The 22,003-nt window shown below is 49.2% G+C and overlaps 1 pseudogene; it reads left to right on the top strand.

Moving 5' to 3' along the window:
- The first annotated feature begins 8,325 nt into the window (after positions 1–8,325).
- LOC111165162 (uncharacterized) lies at positions 8,326–13,373 on the top strand (annotated as a pseudogene).
- Positions 13,374–22,003: the final 8,630 nt, after the last annotated feature.

The raw sequence follows: 22,003 nt of genomic DNA, 5'->3' as shown, positions 1-22,003 counted from the left end.
AGTGTAGGCTGTTTCCCAAGAGCAAGGGGAGCCCATGAGAAAACTAACTACATTTGATTTCTGCATGGAAGACATGTGGGATCTGGGGCCAGGAAGCCCGGCTTAGTCATCCACTAGCTCAGGTAAATGGGTAAAGTCTGTTTCTTCATCTTTAAGACAGCTTCCTTCCTTGCAGGATTGTTTTGAGAATTAGCACAATGCCTGGCAATGTTCTGGCACACAGTAAGAGCTTAATACATGGCACTGTGGTCGTTATTATTCTAATAGCCAATCGGTGGTTCTGGAGTTGCTGAGATCCCCATGGTCTGGGGGTCTAGGGAGGGTTCAGAAAGGAGATGGGCTGCAGCTGGGCCTCGGAGGGTGGAGAGGATGTGAGTGGGCTGCCAGCAGGGTGGAGTCACCCCAGGGGAGGGCACAGTGTGTGCAGGGGTGAGGCAGGAGTTAGCACTGGGTGCTCAGGGGAAAGGGCAGACTGGCCTGGCTGGAGAGGAGGGTTCACGCAGGGGCAACTGGTTAGAACAACACTCGGCCCTTGTGACAGCTGGTTAGAACTGCCCTGTAATCCTCTCTGAAACGCCTGCCCCTTTGCCAAGTGGAAATTGGCATCCTTTGCTCTGGCCTGGGACTCTTTCTCCCTTGCCTGCGTACATGTAGCCTTGGGCAGTGGACCCAATGAATCGTCCTCATTCTCTGCCAAGTATCCAATTAAGAATTGCATACCTGGCACTGGCATTTCTGTGGAGCTGGCCTTAGGAGTGCGTCCAGAGAGTGGGTCAGCCAGGCTCAAGGAGGGCAACGTTCAGTGACCACAGAGCGGCCAGGCTGGGGTCCCTCTGACTTGGGATGGCTACTTGCCAGGCTTCTCTCCCTCTCTCTGTGCAGACATAAGGGACTGGGGTGTCAGAGCAGGATTTAGACACCTTGGTACCCAGAACATTTTTCTTGGAGGAGCCCAGGGAAGTCATGCAGTGCCTACCAATATCATGTGCAACTTTCACTGCAGGCAACGCTGCAGCTTTTCCAACAGGTGGTTGCAGCTCTTGTTTGCAAAACTCCCAGAGGGGCAGGGGGTGGGGTGGGGAGGCGGGAGTGGGGCTCTCTCACAGCTGCCCTTCATTCTGTTGAAAGCCTTAGCAGTTTGCAAGCTTTTCCTTACATTGAATTACGGACCAGCATGTATTCTTTTCCCGGTACTGATTTTTGTTTCACTTTTATTTATCTCATAGTTACAGGCGTGGATGACGTTTTCTTAATAGTTTTTAACAGGGTCTAAACTCTAGGAGGGGAGGTATGTAAATAAACGATACAGTGAGGGAGCTGAGAGGGGAGGGAGTAGGGGGGTTCGGGCTGAGAACAGAGCCACACCCATCTGAAGGCTCCAAACTGGACTCTTGACCTCAGGGGTCCCTCTGAGGCAAGGCCAAGTTGGCTAGTCCTGGGACAGGAGAGCAGGCTTGCTGGAGATGGCTCTTTAGCATTTTCGCTCTGTAACAACCACCCTTTTGATTTTTACTCTCTGCCAAAGAATGGGTGACTCCCTTTCATCTGTGACAGCACTTCTTTCCCTCCATGGGGTGAATAAGCCAGTCCCTGCCCACAAGGACATCACAGTCTAGTGTCTAGTGGGGAAGAGAGATCTGGAAAGGAAACTATGCTGACAGGAGTACACCCTGGGATGAGGCGTCTCTAAGGCACTAACAGGAAGACGAGGGCTCTAATCCACCCTGAAGCGTCCTTTCCCACCTCACCCCACCTCTGGTCCATCTCCTGTACTTTGCAGGTAAGATCAGCGGTCATCTTAATCTTTCCTATTTCTAGCTACTCTCTGTCAGTCGTACTCTACTGAATACTCACTGCACTGGGTCCTGTGCTAGATGCTTCTCATAGATTATTTCAGTTAACAACCTGAGGAAAGGATTTCTCAGATCCCCACTTCATGACTGAAGAAACCGAGGACAGAGCCATGATGCAACCTGCCCAGGTACACAGCTAGAAAGAGGCAGAGCCAGAACCTGAATCCCAGCCGTCTGACCACACAGCCTACACTCCCCACACCCCTGATGTCAAAAGCTCTGCCTCTCTAGTGCTGAATCAAATCTCAGAGACAGAGTTTTGGGCGAGGTAGAAAAGGATATCTTGATTGCTTTGCCGGGCAAAGGGGGCCTCAAAAAACTACGTGTCCCAGCCCCCGGAGGATTTGATGAGGGGTTTTATAACAATGGTTCAAGGGCGGGGTCTCTGAAAAGATTAGGGTGTGTACAGGGCCTGCTCGCCTTTAATCTTGTCTCAGGTGGTCGCTGTCCTAATCTTTTTTTTTTTTATATCTTTATTGGAGTATAATTGCTTTACAATGGTGTGTTAGTTTCTGCTTTATAACAAAGTGAATCAGTTATACATATACATATGTTCCCATACCTCTTCCCTCTTGCGTCTCCCTCCCTCCCACCCTCCCTATCCCACCCCTCTAGCTGGTCACAAAGCACCGAGCTGATCTCCCTGTGCTATGCGGCTGCTTCCCACTAGCTATCTACCTTACGTTTGGTAGTGTATATATGTCCATGCCTCTCTCTCGCTTTGTCACAGCTTACCCTTCCCCCTCCCCATAAGAGAGAAAGACAAATACCATATGCTAACACATATATATGGAATTTAAGAAAAAAAAATGTCATGAATAACCTAGGGGTGTCCTAATCTTGATGAGCTCCTCTGGTCCCTTTAATCTGGCCTCAGGTGGTTTCTGGCTGCCCCTCCCTTGATTAGCAACTGTTGAATCCGCCCTTTGGAACTCAGGGTAGGTCATGGAGTCTTGCCTACAATCAACAGGGCACAAAACAGTCATCCGTGCCTGGGAGCCCCAGAGGATCCCTCTCCATTCCCCACCCCCCACCCCCACCGATTCCACACGACCTCAGCACTCCACAGTCCTAGTACATCGTTCCTTGACAGGTGTCTCCTGACAAATTAGGGCTAGCCTGGGGGGTTATTCAGAAGCAGATGAGACTAGGAAAACACGTTAAGTAGATTGGAGGAAGTTGTGCAAAGCCTTGTATTTCGCAGCTTCCATTTGGATTCAGTTCTACAGGCATCAGGGAAGCACTGCGGTGTTTTGAAGAGCAGTGACCTCGGATTTGTACTTGAGGACTGTGTTTCTGGAAGTGGTGTGGGGAACGCACTGTGTGGAGGAGAGGGGGCAGAGCGGCCGAGGGAGGCTGATCAGGTTTTCCAGGTGAGAGGTGAGGGCGCAGGGAAGGCAACTATACTGATAAACGCGAAGTGAGTTCCAGGCATGGGGCTGAACACGTTCCTAATAATTGCATTTGATACTTACAATTGTGTGAGGTGGGGATTACAGCAGAGTCTCCCAATGTGGATACTCCTATAATTACCCAGTGAGCTTTAAAGAGTGGTCTCCCCGTGTGGTCTGGACCAGCTCAACAGCATCCCTAGGGACTTGTTTAGGCATGCAGATCCTCCAGCCCTACCCTAGACCTACTGAATCAGAAACCCTGGGGGTGGATCCTCCCAGCAATTTCTGTTTTAACAACCCCTCCAGGTCACTGATTGCAGCTCAGGTTCATTCGAGGTTAGGTATCTTCTCTGACCTGGGGATTAGGCCACATGCTTCCCAGCCCCCCCAAACCAGGTGCACGGTTGGTCTGATGCTGTGAGGACAAGAGTTGCAGGGTTCCCAGGGGAGAGTTGTTCTTCAATCAGGAATTGATTAAGTGCCCTGTGTATACTCAGTGTCTCGCTAAATGCTCTCAGGCATTCGAAGGCCCAGCTTCAGAACCCACTTCCAAGGATTTTAAAATATTTTATTTATCTTTTCACTCAACAAACAACTCTTGAGCACCTATGATGGGACAGTCAGTCACTGTGCTGGGCGTGGGATGCGACTGTGAACAGGATAGAAAAGGTTGCCACCCTCAGCTTCTGCATCCTAGGTGAAAATAAAAGGAAACAAGTAAGTTAAAAACAATGATGTATACTGTAAAGGAGGTGAAGCAGGGTCAAATTCAAGAGTATCTGAGAGAGAGAGGTGGGAGGCATGGAGGCTGTCTCTCGGAGAAAGAGAAACTTGAGCCGGGATCGAATTACAAGCCAGGCGTGCAAGGATGTGCAAAGGGCAATCCAGACAGAGGCTGGTGCCCAGTGTCCGAGGTGGGTGAGAGCTCGGGGAGCTTGAGGCTGAGGCAGGAGGCCCGTGGGCTGGATGGTGGTGAGACGGAGTCAGGGACAGAGGCCGTGTGGACCAGCTCTGCAGTGGGCTCAGGGACGCAGCCGTGAGATAGCAGCAGTGCCTGTCGGGTACACGCAGGACCGAGGAATCCTCCCTAGGCTGATGGGCCCCACCTGTGATTCCAGCACCTGGAAGTCGTGCGATCCGTCCTTGACCTTGAGATGCAAGGAGCCTCTGGATCCCTTAACCCAAGCTCAGCCTCCAGGAAAGCCAGTTATGTGTCTGTCAACCTTTTTCTCTTTCTCTCAAAGAAAAATCAACCAAGGGAGGGCACCTTCCAGAAGAGGAGCCCGTTGAAGGCTTTACAGAGGTCCCACACTCAGAAACGCCACGTCGGAGATGGAGCATCCACGGCCTAAGCCTAACAGTCCAGTTTTACTGGTGAAATCCTGGTGCAGGGAGCGGACGGGGCTCCACACCACTCAGAGGGGCTGCCCCTGACCATGGGTTTCATGCCCTTTTCTCCACCTTCTAATGCTGGGCATGAACTCACTGACCCTCAGCCCTAAACCCAGCCTTTTCTACTCTGCTCTGAGATGCTGGGACTGGGACTCTGAAACCACATTTCTATCCCCCGACGGGCTCTGCGTTAGGTTCTTCCATAGCAGGTGCCAGAGGGCGTCTATGAAGACACAGGAACACTGTATACTTCAGTCTGTTCCCCCTCTCAGTTGTCACTAGTTGACCCCAGGAGTCAGATGGGCCACGGTGACAGGTTCCACACTCCAGGGTCAACTTCCGTGTGCCCACGACAAAGAAAGGCCCCCACTAGCCAGCTGCAGCCCTTTCCTTAGATGTCCGTGTTCCAGCTCCACAGGGCCCCTCCTCGGAGCTTCGAAGCGTTAGTCACCCCAGACTCTCCTTCCGTGTCCCAGCCCTGGGCTGCTGGCTGCTTCTGCAGTTGTGACTCTGTGATTTCCCAGTGTTCCCTTTTCTTTCTTTTCATTTCTCTCGTACCTGGTTGATGATTCTTTATACCAGCTTCTCTCTGTTCAAGTGACTGGTTAGAATTTCTGTCTCCTGATGGGACCCTGAGATGTACTACTTCTTAATTTCAAGTATAGTTTAAAAAAGCTCCTTAGCATCCTTTTTCTCCTCTGGTCCTCATTTCCTTCTTGTAAATCAGGGCTTGTTCATGTTACCAGGGAAACTGAGGCCCAGGCTGCTCAAGCCCCTCAAGTAGTAAGTGGTAGGGTCAAGTAGTAAGAAGTCAAGTGGTAACTTGACTTCAGGTTCCCTGCTATGAAAGGCACTGTGCATCCTTCCAAAGCCTGGCTGTTTGTCCTGGTTACAAGGGAATAATCCAGGATTCCCGCCTTGACTTGTGAAGTTGAGGTTATTATGCACTTTGTTACAAGCATTATAAAGCCTATGCGTTAGGGAATACATTCCTTGGAAATAAAAAAGCAAGAACTAGAACTTGTTAGTAAGTACCCATGATAAATTCCAAAAGGAAGAAGACATCTCAATAAAATAGGACTTTTCTATGGGGCTTACAGTTCTGAAAGGAATTTACTGTGAAAATGACGTACTTTCCAGTTTAACTCTTGTTCCTCTCTACGTGACATTGTATTGGTTGTATGTTTTACAGCGAGTATTTTAGTTGTGCATTTTTCTATATGTCTTGTATTTATAGGAGTTTTGGAGCGCATGAAGAAAATGTGTGTTTATCCATAGTATCAGGGAATAGAGCTTCTCCTTAGGGTATTCTATTGGAATGACTGTAATCATTATGTTGATAGACCATTTAAAAACAGAATAACGTGACAAACACTTACACGTATTTACAAGATCCCAGGCACTGTTCTGAGCGCTTCATGTATACTAACTTACATAATTTCCAAAACAACCCTAAGATAGGACTGTTATCTCATTAAGGCACAGGGAGGTTAAGTAACTTGTCCAGGGTCACACAGCTGATAGGTATGAGAGCTGGGACTTGACACCATGATACCTGGCTCCAGAATTCTTGTTCTTATCCAGTACACTGATCCTATTTCCAAACTCCTCCTTTTTTTGCATCTGCAGTTGCCGGCATAGTCAGGTTATATGATCTCTAAAAAATAAGAAAAAGCAAGGCTGATCCAAGTTTGTAGAGCGTGCAGTCATGGTGGTGCAATGTTACTTTGACAGGGTGCTGCCAGCATTGCCCAACCTCGTTGGTGCTGGAGAGGGTGATGGATGGCATGTGTTCATCCTCCCAGTTGTCCACGTCTCTCTGTATCTCACCCTTTGGAAGTGCTCTGCATGCTGGCTCTGGGAGTGGCCATGCAACTTGTTGTATTAGATTCCTATCTTGCATGACAAATTTCTACAACCTTAGCAGCCTAAAACAACATACATTTATTGTCTCAAAGTTTCTGTGGGTCAAGGATCTGGGCATGGCTTTGTGGGTCCTTAAAGTTTCACAAGGCTGCAATCAAGGTATCAGCTGGGCTGTCTTCCTTTCTATAGCTCAGATTCCTCTTCCACGTTCGAAAGGCTATTGGCAGAATCCAGTTCCTTGCAGCTGTAGGACTGATGTCTGTTTTCCTGCTGGCTGTCAGCTGGAGGCTACTCTCAGCATCTAGAGGTCACTCATGGTTCCTTTCCACGTAGCCCAACATGACAGCTCACTTCTTCAAGGCCAGAGGGAGAAACTCTAATGCCAGTCTGCTAACAGGTAGTCTGTTAGCAGGAAATCACTCACTGGAAATCATGTGAGTGACAGTCCCACCTATGCCATATTCTATTGACCAGAAACAAGGCACAGGTGCCATCTGTATCCAGGAGTAGGGGGTTATACATGGGTATAACTCATTGGGGCTCATCTTAGAACTCTGTCCACCATGATTGTTTTGACCAATGGGACAGTAGCAAACTTGACCCAAGCAGAAGCTTGGAAATGTGCTTGCATGTTTCTGCTGGGCCCCTGGCATTACTATGAGGCTATGCCTGCCTAATCTCCTAGAAGGAAGTAAGAGACATGTAAAGAAGCTCTGAGGCATCCCAATCAGAGCTTAGACCAATTTAGAACCAGTCCAACTCCAAACATGTGAAAGAGCCCAGCCAAAATCCACAGAGTTGCCTGTGCAACCTGCAGCTGACTGCAGATGCATGAATAAGCCCAGTCAAGACCAGAACCACCATCTGGCCCATAAATTCATGAGCAGTAATAAATGGTTGTTGTCTCAGCTGCTCAGCTTAGGTGATTTGTCATGTAGCACTATCGTGTCAATGCTAACCGATACAGAATTACCATTTGCTGCATACCCACTCTTTGCCAGGTACCATGTTAGTTTTTCCATATCTGTTTTCTCATTTAATCCTCAAAACAGCCCTGCAGGAGAGCTTGGGTCTATTCAGTATTTTCATTATTGATGTGGGTAAGGATATTAAGGTTATGATTACTAATGGCCAACAAGCACGTGAAAAGATGCTCAACATCACTAATCATTAGGGAAATGCACATCAATACATTGAGATACCACCTTACACCCAATAGGATGGCTACTATTAAAAAGAAAACCGAGAAAATAATAAGTATTGGCAAGGACGTGAAGAAATTAGAGCCCTTGTGCACTGTTGGTGGGAATATAAAATGGTGCAGCTTATAGGTAAAACAGTGTGGCAGTTGCTCAAAAATTAAACATAGAATTACCGTATAATCCCGCAATTCCACTTCTAGGTTCGTACCAAAAAGAATTGGAAGCGGGATCTCAAAGAGATATTTGTACACCCATTTCAGAGCAGCATTATTTACAATAGCTAAAAGGTGAAAACAACCCAAGTGTTTGTCGATGGATGAGTAGATAAACAAAATGAGGTATATCTATATATATACACATACATACAGTGGATATTCAGCCTTAAAAAGGAAGGGCATTCTGACGCATGTTAAATTCTGGCTACATAGACTCAAGTATTCTGACACATGCTACAGCATGGATGAACCTTGAGGACATTATGCTAAGTAAAGTAAGCCAGTCGCAGGAGGACACTGTATGATTCTCTTTGTCTGAGGTATCCAGAAATAGCCAGATTCATAGAGAGAGAACGCAGAACGGTGGTTGCCAGGGGCTGGGGGGCGGGAGGGGGAGGGGAGTTAGTGCTCAATGGGAACAGAGTTTCAGTTCTGGAAGATGAAGAGAGCTCTGGAGATGCATGGTGGTGATGGTTGCACAGCAGCGTGGATGGACTTAGTAGCACTAAACTGTACACTTGAAACAGTTAAGATGGTAAATTTTATGTGATGTGTATTTTCCCACAAGTTAAGATTATGATTTCTGTCTCATCTGCTTGCAATACAAATCCTCCTGTCAAGGGTAAACAAGGCATGGAAGCTGCCGAGCCCTTACACTCATAGGCTCTGATGGGAGCCTAGCTGGGTTCAGATCTGGGCCCTAGCTATGTGATGCAGCGGTACGATCTTGGCAATGCTACCTAAGCTCTCCAAGTTGCAGCTGCCTCATTTGCAAAAAATCAAGGTAATAACAGGACCTAACTCCTAGCATTATTGTGAGGGTTGAGTGATGGGATACAAGGAAGATGCTGAGCTCAGTGCCTGGAAGAAGAAAGCACCCAGTAAATGTCAGCTGTTGTTGGTACCTGGTAAAAGAGAACACCCACCCCAGTGATCCTAAAAAACCACCCAATACATACTCGTCATTATGCAGAACATAAAGAACATAATTAAGAATCTTGGCAACTGAAAAACAGCATATGGTTTCATACCTACTGTGTGATCATAAGAACAAACAACTTGTTCTTTTCCCTTTGGGTTAGTATTTAAAATTAAGGGAAAATTGCCCACAATCAAGTCTGGGCATGATGAAAATGGGTCACAGTACAAAGCCTTCCACAGTCAAATGATTCAGTTAGTGTTGAAACAGCCAAGCCACAGCTCTGGATCCTCTTTTCAACTCCCTCCAGCTTACAGACCACTTTCTCCTCTGAAGCCCTGAGCCTCTCTTGAAGGTCTTGGGATGTGATGTCTCACACCTGGAGCTACATCTGATTTACCCTCCAGTACATCACTGTGCTGCTGACACTAAGAAGGCCTTTCTGAGCACCCAGAGGATTGGGTTCCTTTTGTCCTGAGCACTTGGGGGACATAGAAGTTCCCTAAGAACTTGGAGATAAGTTTACACTTAGAGTATTCAACTCTAAATCCCTCCCATAATGGATTACAACAGAGATGCAAAATGTGGCCATTTAAGCATGAAGACATCTGGGTCACCTAAGACCTCAGTATCATAGTCTAAAGAAAAAGCATGTCCATAAGTAGGCAGCCTTAGCTCCTGGTGGTGGTATTGGTGGTTACTCAGCCTTGGAGGAATGGAAAAGGGAGTCATAGAGGCAAATATTGTCAGGACCAGCCCAGCTCTCATCAGGGAAGGAGTCATACCTGTGTCCATTGGTTAAGCCATGTCCATGATGGAGGTGGACACCTGTGTTAAGTCTGACACCATTGTGGCTCCAGTTTCATGCTCACCAAGCCTGTTGGGTAGACCTGTCTACAGGGAAATAACGTACTGGTTATATGAACTCAAGTATTCTTGTTCCCATATGTGGTAGGCAGAATAACGTCTCCACCCCCAAAGACGTCGGGTGTCCTAATTCTTAGAACCTGTGACTGTTATGTTAAATGGCAAGTGCAAATTAAGGTTGCAGATGGCATTAAGGTTGCCGATCAGCTGATCTTAGAATAGGGAGGTTATCCTGGATTATCTGGGTGGGTTGCATGTAATCACGAGGGTCCTTAAAAGTGGAAGACGGAAGCAGTAGCAGCAGTGTGAGGTCAGAGCCATGAGATGTGAGAAGGATTCAGCCAGTGTTTCTGGCTTTGCAGATGGAGGAAGAGGGCAGCAAGCCAAGGAATGCAGCCACCTCTAGGAGCTGGAAAAGGCAAGGGAACAGATTCTTAGAGCCTCCACAGGAACGCAGCCTTCTGACAGTTTGATTTTAGCCCAGTGACACGGCTGCCAGGCTTCTGGCCTACTGAACTGTAGGATAATAAATTTCTGTTGTTTTAAGCCACTAAATTTGTGGTGATTTGTTACAGCAGCAAGAGGAAACAAATACACCGTGGCAGTGATTTCTCAACGTAAATGAATAAATTGGCATTTTGATTTATGTTTCCGTTTCAGGGTATGTGGTTTAAACTCTCCATGGACTGACAAAATCAGGTTTCTGACTCTGCAAAGCTAAGAAGACTCTGCTCCTGGAAGGCCTCTCCACTGACAGACTGTAAGATTAATTTCCATATTTTGAGAACGACTATATGTGTTGGGTGCTTTTGGTATATTTCCTAGAATTCTCTCTACAGCCCTGTGAGCTAGGTATGCTTATGCCCATTTTATAGATGAGATAACTGTGGTTCAGGCTGGACCAAACAACCTCAAATGATCTGGATTTACACCCCATGTGGGTGTCTCTAACACACATACCTCACCTCAGTGCTGTTCTAGAGAAGCTCCATCCCTTGGCGAACAATCCATCTGGTCATGCCTCATGAGAAGACGAGCTGGGCAGAAGCAGGACGGCAAGCGTCCTCGTCTTCATGCTCAGCTGGGGCTCTTACCATTCTGTAGGGAGAAGGGGCTGGATTGAACCCCACACACATTCTGTTATTTGCAAAGTGCTGCCTATCAACTTCGGAACACTTTCTGTACGTTAACTGTTTTACAAACTGTACACGGTTCATCACACTGTGTTCTGCTGTTCTCAGTTCTCAGTTATTATTACTATTATTTTTGTCTTAAGGATTTCTGAGTGAAAGAACTCCCTTAGGTAACCTGAGCCAGATGTATTTACCCTGAACCAGGTGTGTTTCACCCGAACGAGGGGTAGGCAACTGACAAAAGGTCAGAGAAAGCAGCCTCGGAGCCCACCATCCTGCATAGCCGAGGGTCTCCTTTTTCTACATAAATCTCTTGGTGGAATGCTCATAGATATAAAATCAGTGCCAGCAAACCCTCCTGGTTTCTCCTGTGCCTCCAGGAATGTGATTGGTCTACAGAACAGAGTTGAGAACAGATGTTGTTTGATCACGGTCTGCTCCAGTGGGTCTACATGATATGGAACATGTGACTGCCACTCCCCGAGCCCCCTGACTCACTTGGTGCAACAGGGGACTTGCCCTGAGGGTTGGGGCGATGTGCCCGAAGTCCTGAAACTACAAAGTGGCAGGGCTAGGATTCACACCCAGACTCCAGGCTCCAGCATTGCCCTTCCAGCTGTATCCCAGCCTCTGCTTTCCCCACGGCGCTTAGCCTAGTGCCTGGCGTGGATGAAGAGCCCCGAGGAGCTTCCTAAATGAAGCTGAGGCTGTACGTGAGGGAGAGAAGCGTGACTTCCCCTCCTTGTCTGCCAGGGGTTTTGCTGGGTGACTGTAGGAATCGCTCAGCTGGCTTTCATCATCTACCAATTGGGGGTATTCACCTCTGGAAGTCATTCTGTCACTTGTGGTCTCAAGTCACTCCAGAGGTAGCTTCCTGGGGCCTTGCAGCTTTACTCCGAATTTTCCATACAAATAAGCACGTAAGTGGAGAAGCCCCTGATGATACCAGCCAAACCCCAGATTGCTGCTCTCTTTCCCAAAGGAAAGAGAGGAAATATGTCTCGCGCTGCAGCCGGGCTTCCCGAGCGAGTCAAGAGCTGGGAGGCACTGATCGCTTTGGGACCGGCATCTTCTTCGATTTCATCTTTTCACTTTTCTGCTGGGCTTGCGGGGACCCGGGCCTTATTATTGTCATGCGCCTCAGCAGAGATCTCGTCCTCCCCACCCTTCCCACTTACGGGTAGGCCCAGCGAATTCAGTTCAGCCCCAGAAGCACCGATTGTGTGCCCATCACACCCGAGACCTGAGTGGGGCAGAAGGAGCACAGAGATGAGTGAGGGACGCCTTCCCCAGGGAGGACACACTCTGGCCGGTGACCAGCCGAGGAGGGGCTGGCACAAGCAGAAGTGTCTGTCCTCCCGTGCGGCTGGGGAACTCACAGCGGGGGACCCGTGTCAGGTGCTTCCCTTTGTTACCTGCATCCTTGCTGTTCCCCCAGCTGCACAGACAGGAATCCAGGCTCGGAGGCAGCGGCCAGAGCATGGGAGGTGGCAGGTTCCTGAGGACCTGGCTTCCAACCCAGTCCCCGCCACTCCCTATGCCAGTGACCTTGGGCGCTTTCCCCAGCTTCTCTGAGCCTCAGCTTGGTCATCTGTAAATGCAGAGGTACAGGGCCATGGGGCTCAGCGAGAACGCGAGGTTGGAAAGTTCAGTGCAGCATCCTTAGCGCTCCTGGAGGTCAGATAGCTCCTTGGGGGCGAGCTCAGGTGCTGCCTCCCCTCCGGCTGTCTGCTCGGTTCAAGAAGAGCTGGACTCCATCGCCCCAGAGGAAATGCCTGCGTGGATCCCATAGGCATGGGTTTAGTGGACTTGTTCTTCATTATTAGCCTCCCCAGAGGGACGTGTGCCCTGCCTGCCTGGCGGGCGTGGAACTGGTGGATGAGAGGGGACGGCAGACCGGCCCGATGGGCCTCCCCGCAGGAAGGAGCCTGGCCCTGAGGACAGCCACCCACACAGCTGTGGCTGCACAGCCTTCCAACCTCCGACCCAGACCTCCACTCCCTTTGCCCGCCTTGGGAGGAGGTGGTTGGAAAGCTCATTTGCCGGGACTGCAAGATGCTGTGTGGCCCTGGGTTTGGTGAAGGTGGCAAGGGGCCTACGTGGGGGTATATCTATGGATTCCAGTGGCTTTCATTTCCTTCCTCGTTTCTCATTTTATTTTGTTCCAGCAGCGGCTTTCTTTTTGCTGCTTCTGAGAAGACCCTCGGGAGAGTCTGGCTCGGGGTCTTCCTCGCAAATGCACGTCTGGCTCAGGGCTGCTTTGATGGATAGAGGGCAGTTGGCCTTGGAAACCGGCTGCAATATTGGCAGTTCCGTGGGACATCCATTACATGCCTCCTGGAGAGAGCTTTTCCGGGGGGCCTCGCGTTGGACTGACGCTGCTCACGAGGGGGTGGGGAAGCAGAAATAACCTAAAAGGAAAGGCATCTATTTTAATGTTTTCGCAGAGCTGCGTCTCCTGCATATGGGTCCAGCCCACTCTTGTGAAGCGGCTCCTTTTGGGAAACAGGGGACTTGCAAACGGCTTGTTAAAGCTAAGGAAACGAAGAGGAGAGGAAACAGAAGCGTGTGTAAGCAGAACCCAGCGCCTTCAGCTGGATTGGCAGGCCCCCGAATCCAAACCCCCTTGGTTTTCATTGGAGACCAGAGAGACCTCACTTATTGTCATGAGATGGAAAGTGCCAGGTAGCCGGGAAGAAGGGGGCACCGTCACCCCCGCTGCCCTCTCTGAGTTGACAGCTTTGCTAGTGAGACATACACAAAAAAGCCCTCTTGGTATAAGAGAGCAAGTATGCCTAATAATAACAGCTAACATGCTTGCTGTATGTCGGTGCTTTAAAAGCATTAAGTAATTTAAGTTCACCAAAACCTTGCGATGCAGATATTATGATTATCCTCTCCATTTTACAGATGAGAAAACAGAGGCACAGGGCAGTGAAGTAACTTGTCCAAGGTCATCTCTAGTAAGCAGAGGAGCTGGAATCAAATCCATGCTCTCTAGAACCCATGCTTCTGCTCCTTGCTCCTCCTCGTTTCTGCCTCTTGCTCACCTTGGGGAATCCAGGCAACTCTGAGAGCTTTAAGTGGTGCATTTGATGGCTCTTAAATCCCAGATCCCTGTTTGGTCGGCTTGTTGTACTTTTCTCCAGATTCACTTCTTTTTTTTTTTTTTTTTTTATAAATTTATTTATTTATTTTTCGCTGCGTTGGGTCTTCGTTGCCGCGCGCGGGCTTTCTCTAGTTCTGGCGAGCGGGGGCTACTCTTCGTTGCGGTGCGCGGGCTTCTCATTGCGGTGGCTTCTGTTGTTGTGGAGCACGGGCTCTAGGCACATGGGCTTCAGTAGTTGTGGCTCGTGGGCTATAGAGCGCAGGCTCAGTAGTTGTGACACACGGGCTTAGTTGCTCCACGGCATGTGGGATCCTCCCAGACCAGGGATTGAACCTGTGTCCCATACATTGGCAAGCGGATTCTTTTTATTTCTTTTTTTAAAAAATAAATTTGTTTGTTTGCTTGCTTGTTTATTTATGGCCACATCGGGCCTTCATTGCTGCGCGCGGGCTTTCTCTAGTTGCGGCGAGCAGAGGCTACTCTTTGTTGTGGAGCACGGGCTCTAGGTGCGTGGGCTTCAGTAGTTGCAGCACGAGGGCTCAGTAGTTGTGGCTCTTGGGCTCTAGAGCACAGGCTCAGTAGTTGTGGCGCATGAGCTTAGTTGCTCTGCGGCATGTGGGATCTTCCCGGACCAGGGCTTGAACCTGTGTCCCCTGCACTGGCAGGTGGATTCTTAACCACTGCGCCACCAGGGAAGCCCTTTTGTTTAAAATTTATAAATTGAAGTATAGCTGATTTACAGTATCACTTAAATTTCAGGTGCATAGCACAGCAATTCAGTTATACATACATATATATGTGTGTGTGTAACTTTTTCAGATTCTTTTCCCTTATAGGGTTCCACATAATATTGAGTATAGTTCCCTGTGCTATACAGTATGTCCTTGTTGGTTATATGTTTTATGCATAGTAGTGCGCATATGTTAACCCCAAACTCCTAACTTATCCCTCCCCCCACCCCCCTTCCCCTTTGGTAACCAGGAGTTTGTTTTCTGTGTCAGCAGAGACTCACTTCTTCTTGAACCTTGGCCTTCTTCCTCTTGTGTGGCTCACCTCGCTGTGGCCAAAGGGCAGAGTCTGGAGTCAGCAGGGTGCAGGCTGGGAAAGCAGAGGGTCTGGTCCGGGGGCAGTTGTAGTCTTCGTCTCAGGAGCATCTGCCTGGCACATAGGAGCTTGCTCTGAGCCGGGCTCTGTGCTGGGCGCTGGGGATACACCTGGCCTTCTGGATCTTGCCATCTACTTGATGAATCAGACAATAAACGAATCAACATATAGAACCCCGGGTGAACGCTATACAGAGCATTACAACTGGCTCACGTGTTCAAGAGTGATGGGTGTCTGTTTCGAGTTGGATGACCAGATGAGGTCTCTCAGAGAAGTGACACTGAAACTGAGATCCTAATGTCGAAATGGAGCCAGCCGTGGGGCAATTAGAAGGAGGGGTGTTCCAGGGGGAGGAACCTGCATAGCTCAGGGCCCCACTGTGAGGGCAGGATGGGTGTGTGTGGACAGAGGCTGTGTCGCGGGAGCGTGGCAGGTGAGGAGTGTGGCAGAGATAAGGTAGGGGAAGAGGCTGGGACGCAGGGCTTCGTAGGTCACGGTGAGGTGCTAGGATTTCATTTAAGTGCGTTAGAAAGCCACGGAGGCTGTGAGAGCGGGAGGGACAGGATCGCATGAAATGCTGCCGTTTTGCTGACACCAGCCCCTCTGCTGTGGTGCGTGTGTCAGCCTCAGAGGCCAGTAGTGTGGCCTCATGGTTAGAGCTCTGATCATGGAACGAGAACAGCCGTTCCATTCATCCTCTTGTTCTTCATCCAGCAAGCGTCCTTGGGCACCGACCACAGCCCCACACTTTGCTTGGCACCGATGATACAAAGTGGGCTGGGGTGCATCCCCGGCCTCCAGCAGTTCCTGCTGTGGGGACACAAGGAAAGTATTGGCCCAGCACTGATCAGCAGAGGTTGAAAGTCAGCTTCCCCGAAGGGTACAGGACAAAGGTAAATGGTCCTCTGGTGTTTTATGAGATGCACCTGAGACAAATTGGAAAATAAGAGTAATTTTCTGACTGTTAAGAAATCTTAATTAAAATAACACGAATAGGGCTTCCCTGGTGGCGCAGTGGTTGAGAGTCCACCTGCCGATGCAGGGGACACAGGTTCGTGCCCCGGTCCGGGAAGATCCCACATGCCGCGGAGCGGCTGGGCCCGTGAGCCATGGCCGCTGAGCCTGCGCGTCCGGAGCCTGTGCTCCGCAACGGGAGAGGCCACATCAGTGAGAGGCCCGCGTACCGCAAAAAAAATTAAATAAATAACACGAATACAATCCAATGGAATAAATATTAACGGAACCACTAAGTTTGTCTGGTTATGGGGACTCAGAGAGAAGGTGGTCCTGGAAGATGGGGAGGAGAAAGGGTTGGGGGAATCTGGGCAGAAGGAACAGGGTGATTGGCCTGGGTGTTCTGGACCCTCTTACTAGGAGCGTCGGGGGAAGGAAGGGAGCATGACGAGGTCAAACTTGGAAAAAAATCCTCTGTCACCTCTCCTTACAAATGTTACAGCCTCACATTTCAGTCAACACCCTTTCATGCGTAGGGACACTAGGAATACTCAGAAGTAGCGAAGTTCCCAGCAGCTAGAAACTTACAAGACCTTGCCGACAACTGGTAGAGAAAAACCAAAACCAAAACCAAAACCAAAACCAACTTTCTTCCCCTAAATCCCAATGCATGTTATAGTGCCCTCCGGTGGCTCAAAGTGAAATGACAATCCCACAGGTCCCAAACAAAACGCTCCATTGTTCTCTACTGTTTACTAAGTAACCAACCTATTTATTGTGCTTCACTCCGTGTACCTGCCATTCACAGACCTGGCAAATGTTGTCTCTTCCATGATGTTCTCCTATATTTCCATCTGCAAATAACTTCTGCCTACTCAGTCCTTATTACTCATCCACGCATTTTTCACTTATCTTTGGAGAAACTACTATTATATGCTGGGCTTTTCAGCACCTGCCTTGAATTCTAGGTACCTGTGAGTATTCCCCTGTCTTCCCAGGCACACCAGGAGCTTCTGGAAGGTGGAGAGTCAGACTGAGTCCCTCTGTGTTTGATAGAGGGGAAGAACACCAATTAGAACCACACCAAATGTGGCCACTTGTACCTGCAACAGGGGTGTGTGAGACACAATTCACGCAAAAAGGGACATACAGTTCTTTTTTTCGCTATGTTTAATTAAAAATTTTTTAAATTGAAGTATAGTTGATTGGCAATGCTGTGTTAGTTTCAGATGTACAGCAAAGTAATTCAGTTATATATAGAGCATTATATACATATATATGTGTTCTTTTTCAGATTCTTTTCCATTATAGGTTACTACAAGATATTGACCGTAGTTCCCTGTGAAATACAGTAGGTCTTTGTCGTTTATCTGTTTTATATATGGTAGTGTGTAGGGACATACGTTTCTTTTTTTTTTTTTTTTTTGCGGTACGCAGGCCTCTCACTGCTGTGGCCTCTCCCGTTGCGGAGCACAGGCTCCGGACGCGCAGGCTCAGCGGCCATGGCTCACGGGCCCAGCCGCTCCGCGGCATGTGGGATCTTCCCGGACCGGGGCACGAACCCACGTCCCCTGCATCGGCAGGCAGACTCTCAACCACTGCGCCACCAGGGAAGCCCGGACATACGTTTCTATTCTGACCTTTTTCCTTTGCTGAGCTTTGCTGGAGAAGAAGCAATTGTCGCGACTGCTGCTCATGCAGGGCCAGCTAATGTACTGAGTGCTTAGGAGACCTGAGTAATTAACCTTTTTGCACCTCAGTTTATTCCTCTGTCCAGTGGAGATGGTAGTACCTCTTTCATAGACAGCTCTGTGAGCGTTAGCTGAGTTTCTGCATGTGATGTGGTTAAGAGCTGCTCTGCTATTGCCCAGAATGGGACTGGTTTGTGGGAATACAATAGAATAATGACTGCCTTCTCGGTCTGCTGTGAAGATGACATTTGATAATGCCTGTAAAATCCTAGAACATGGCCTGACATCATGAGATACAGTCAGCCCAGAGAGGCATCCATCCACCCGAACGGGTGATTTGAATATATAGACTCTGGAAAAACGCATTTGGAGACATTTGTGGTTAACTGAACACAGGCTGGCTATTAGATGACACTGGGAAAGAGAAAAGTGGTCCCTGACATCCAGGAGCTGGCCTGATGCTCTCAGCCTGGCCTGGCTGTTGTCATCTATTCTGTCTGTTTTTTGTGCCTACTAAAGTCTCTGTTTGCTTAGCTTAGTTGTGTGCTCATAACTGGACAGTTATTTCCTGAAATGCCGGGTCCATCCAGTCAGTCGCCCAAACTATGCCAAAGGGCTTTGTGTGTGTGTGTGTGTGCTACCTGCCTTCAACACCCATTCACACAGGTAACAAGTCTGCCTTGGCCTTCACTTCCTGCTTGCACAAAACCAAGAGGGCAGCCGGAGGGGTGTGCTCAGGGCCTTCCCGGGGCTTTCCTGAGCCTGAGCACAGCCCTGTGCGCACGTGTGACCTTCTAGGTTCCTAGGAGTTGTGTCACAACTTTCCAAAGCCACCTATGAACATCTCACTCCCATGTTTGGTTAGCTGGTTGCTTCCCCAACCCTCCTTGGGCAGCTGTCACGTGGAACATTTGCCATGAAGTGTTTCCCAGAAATGTCCCAGGAAAAAGTCTTTTCCCACTTGGCGAGCTCTGAGTCAGGTCAAATAAAGATAGGCTGTGAAAGTGGAGACTTCCAGCAAACAGCCAGACAGGTCCTAGAGTGACCATGCTTGGAGAAGGGAGCTTTGGAGGGGCTTCACTCCACCCTGCCCCCCTCCACAGGCTGCTGGTTTCCACTGTGACTTAGGGCTGTGGTTTTCAAGCCAGTTGTGAAGCTGGAGAGGAAGGATGGGAACACGGCAAGTGAAGATGCCACATGGCTCACTTTTTTTCAAAAGAACGGACTTAGCCTTTTTTTCTGAAACAACTGTTTCCCAGATTGTTGCGTTCACGGAGGAGCGGATTTTTGAAGGGCCTCGCTCCACCTCATCCCCACTGACGTCATCCTCCCAAGCCATTTTTAGGAATAACTAATCTAAGTCATTTGCATTGTGCTGGTGCAATCACCCCTTTCTTCTCTCCTCACATATTCAAACATTCTGCAAGAAAGCCCCACGGCTTCCGCAAGTACGTTTCTTTGTACAAGTCAAGAGGAAGGGTCTAGGGCTATATCTGGGGCAAGAGGATTTAAAACAGGGACAAAGGGGCTTCCCTGGTGGCGCAGTGCTTGGGAGTCTGCCTTCCAATGCAGGGGACGCGGGTTCGTGCCCTGGTCTGGGAGGATCCCACATGCCGCGGAGCAACTAGGCCCGTGAGCCACAATTACTGAGCCTGTGCTCCGCAACAAGGATCCAGAGGTAGTCCAAAAGACGTCATAGATTCTTTTCACCTCTTTGTTCTGCTTGTCTCCTGATTTTATTCTCTGTCTTTTTCCCTGTGGGTCAGGCTAGAGAGCTTTTGGCAGCCCTGGGCTCACAGCCTCCCAGTTTAGGCCCCTCATAAGCAGAGGTCTCTTCTATCTGCAGATTAATCCCAGGGAAGACTGACTGGCCCTTCTTGGGCTGGACCCCGTCTCTGAGCCAGTAATGGAGGCTTTATCAGCCCGGGTCACATGACTACCCTGTTCCTCACCATGACCAGGAGCTCACAGGACCACACAGGAGAGGCGGAGGCCCCAGGAGCCAGTGACATAGGTTTAACCAGCCCAATGCTCTACTTCAGTCCTCCGCCACGCCACCCTACCCACACATCCCCCCATTTCAGTTACTGACACCACCATCTGGTCGTTCAGACCTCCTGAGATCCCTTCTGCTTTCAGACCTAATCCAGCAGGGAATCCTCCACTGTCCCCTCCCCCATCCACCCCGACCCCTCTCCCTTAGAGGCTCCTGTCAGCGCCCAGCCTGCCCCTGCCTCTCTTTGCCCTCTCTTGTCTATTCTCAAGATGGTAGTTACAGTTTTCCTGTAAATAGTGAGTCGGGCACATCACTACTCCCATTAGGCCACGTGGAGCGAGCGCCAGAGCCCTAACAGGTCCCAGGTCCCACCCACCTGGCCGTTCCCCTCCCATCTCATATCTGCTCGCTCTGCCACTCACCACGCCCCTCCAGCCACACTGGCCTCCCTGCGATTTCTCAGAACTTGGCACCAGCTGTTTCATTCGCCAGGAACCCCTCCTCCCCAATCCTTCGTCGGACACCAGCACTCAGTGGGGTTTTCCTGCTCATCCCTGGTAAAATTTCAACCCTCGCTGGTGCGTGATCCTCCGTTACTGGGTTCTATTTCCCCCATGGCACTTGTACTATCCAAAAATATGAAATCGTTCACTTATTTACTATTTTTTTTTTAAAGCAATATCTCTATCCTGCTAGGTATTAGCTCCACAGGGCAGGGATTTCTGCCTGTTTTGTTTCTTGCTCTATCTCCAGAATTTAGAATGGTACCACATGCATGGTAGCCCTTAGTAAATATTTGTTGGATGAATGAATGATCAGAATAAAGGGGGTGAGAATGTGGGCTGGGCAAAATCATCCCACCCACCGCAGTGTATTCCCGTCCCCACCAGACTCTGCCCCTCGACAGCAAAAACTCGTCCCATCATCGTTTATTTTTTAGGGGCCAGAAGATTCTCACAGGTATAACGGATGCCAGCTTGAGGACATCTTCTTTGAGGAAGAAGCTTGTGACTGGTGCTTGGAGCAGAAGAACAAAGAAAGGAAGTCAGACTCCAGTTCAGTGGACATTGACAGAGCACCTACTGGGAGAGGCTCTATGTTTGGTCTCCCATCCTTATCACCTCCTGTCCATCCTTCTTGGTGGAGGACTTTTGACCCTAGCTCCATCCTTATGCATGTTGTTGGGATAATACAGAGTCAACTTAATAATTCATATTGAAGTGATTAATTCAGGACTATGATGTGTCAGGGAGCTAGGGACTAGGATGCAGGGATGCACAGGGCAGGTGGTCTCAGTTCTCATGGATTTGCAGTCTAGTGGGGAGACAAGTAAACATGGACTTAGGGTGCAGTGTAGGTTCTATGTGCTGCTAACAGTCAGAGAAGGCTTCTTGGACGGAGTGTCATTTCAGCTGGGTCCTTAGCAATGAGTGGAAGTTAATTAAGAGAAGAGGTGGCGGGACTTCCCTGGTGGCACAGTGGTTAAGAATCTGCCTGCCAATGCAGGGGACATGGGTTTGTTCCCTGGTCCGGGAAGATCCCACATGCCACAGAGCAACTAAGCCTGTGTGCCACAACTACTGAGCCTGCGCTCTAGAGCCTGTGAGCCACAGCTACTGAGCCCACGAGCTACAGCTACTGAAGGCTGCGTGCCTAGAGCCCGTGCTCTGCAACAAAGAGAAGCCACTGCAATGAGAAGCCCACGCACCACAATGAAGAGTAGGCCCTGCTCACCGCAACTAGAGAAAGCCTGTGTGCAGCAATGAAGACCCAACGCAGCCAAAAATAAATTAAAAAAAAAAAAAAGAAGAAGAGGTGGAGAGTGAGAGGACAAGCATTCTAGGCAGAAGGAACAGAAGATGCAAAGGGCTGAAGGTAAAAGAGGGAAAAGATATACAGCCCCCATTATTTGCTTAAAATCCTTCAGTGACTCCCCATGGCCTCACAATTTGATTCAAATCCCTGAGCTCACTGCCAAGAGGAAGAAAGGAGGGAACTGAACTATGAATATCCAGTCATTTCCGTGTAATTTACCAACCAGGAAGTTCTCCACCTCTGTCCTCTCACCCTTTGGCAGATTTCCTCCAGAACCCTCCAGCCAGTGCCTTCCTGCCGTCATCTTTTCTATTCCCTTATCTTCTGCGGAGAGTGGCATGAAGAGGGCACACACCCATCTCACCCAAACAACCATTTCAGGGATAGTGGGGTCCAGATGCAAACTGAGTCAGAACCAGAAGGAATACGACACTTCTCCTAATGAAGGCAACACAAGTATGTCATGTACAGCCCAGGGAATACAGGCAATATT

The sequence above is a fragment of the Delphinapterus leucas genome, chromosome 17 (genome assembly GCF_059928025.1).
Source record: "Delphinapterus leucas isolate spDelLeu-1000000601 "Yukka" chromosome 17, BTC_Dleu_Yukka2, whole genome shotgun sequence".
Classification (NCBI taxonomy): domain Eukaryota; kingdom Metazoa; phylum Chordata; class Mammalia; order Artiodactyla; family Monodontidae; genus Delphinapterus; species Delphinapterus leucas.
This window is presented reverse-complemented; position numbering and strand designations above follow the sequence as displayed.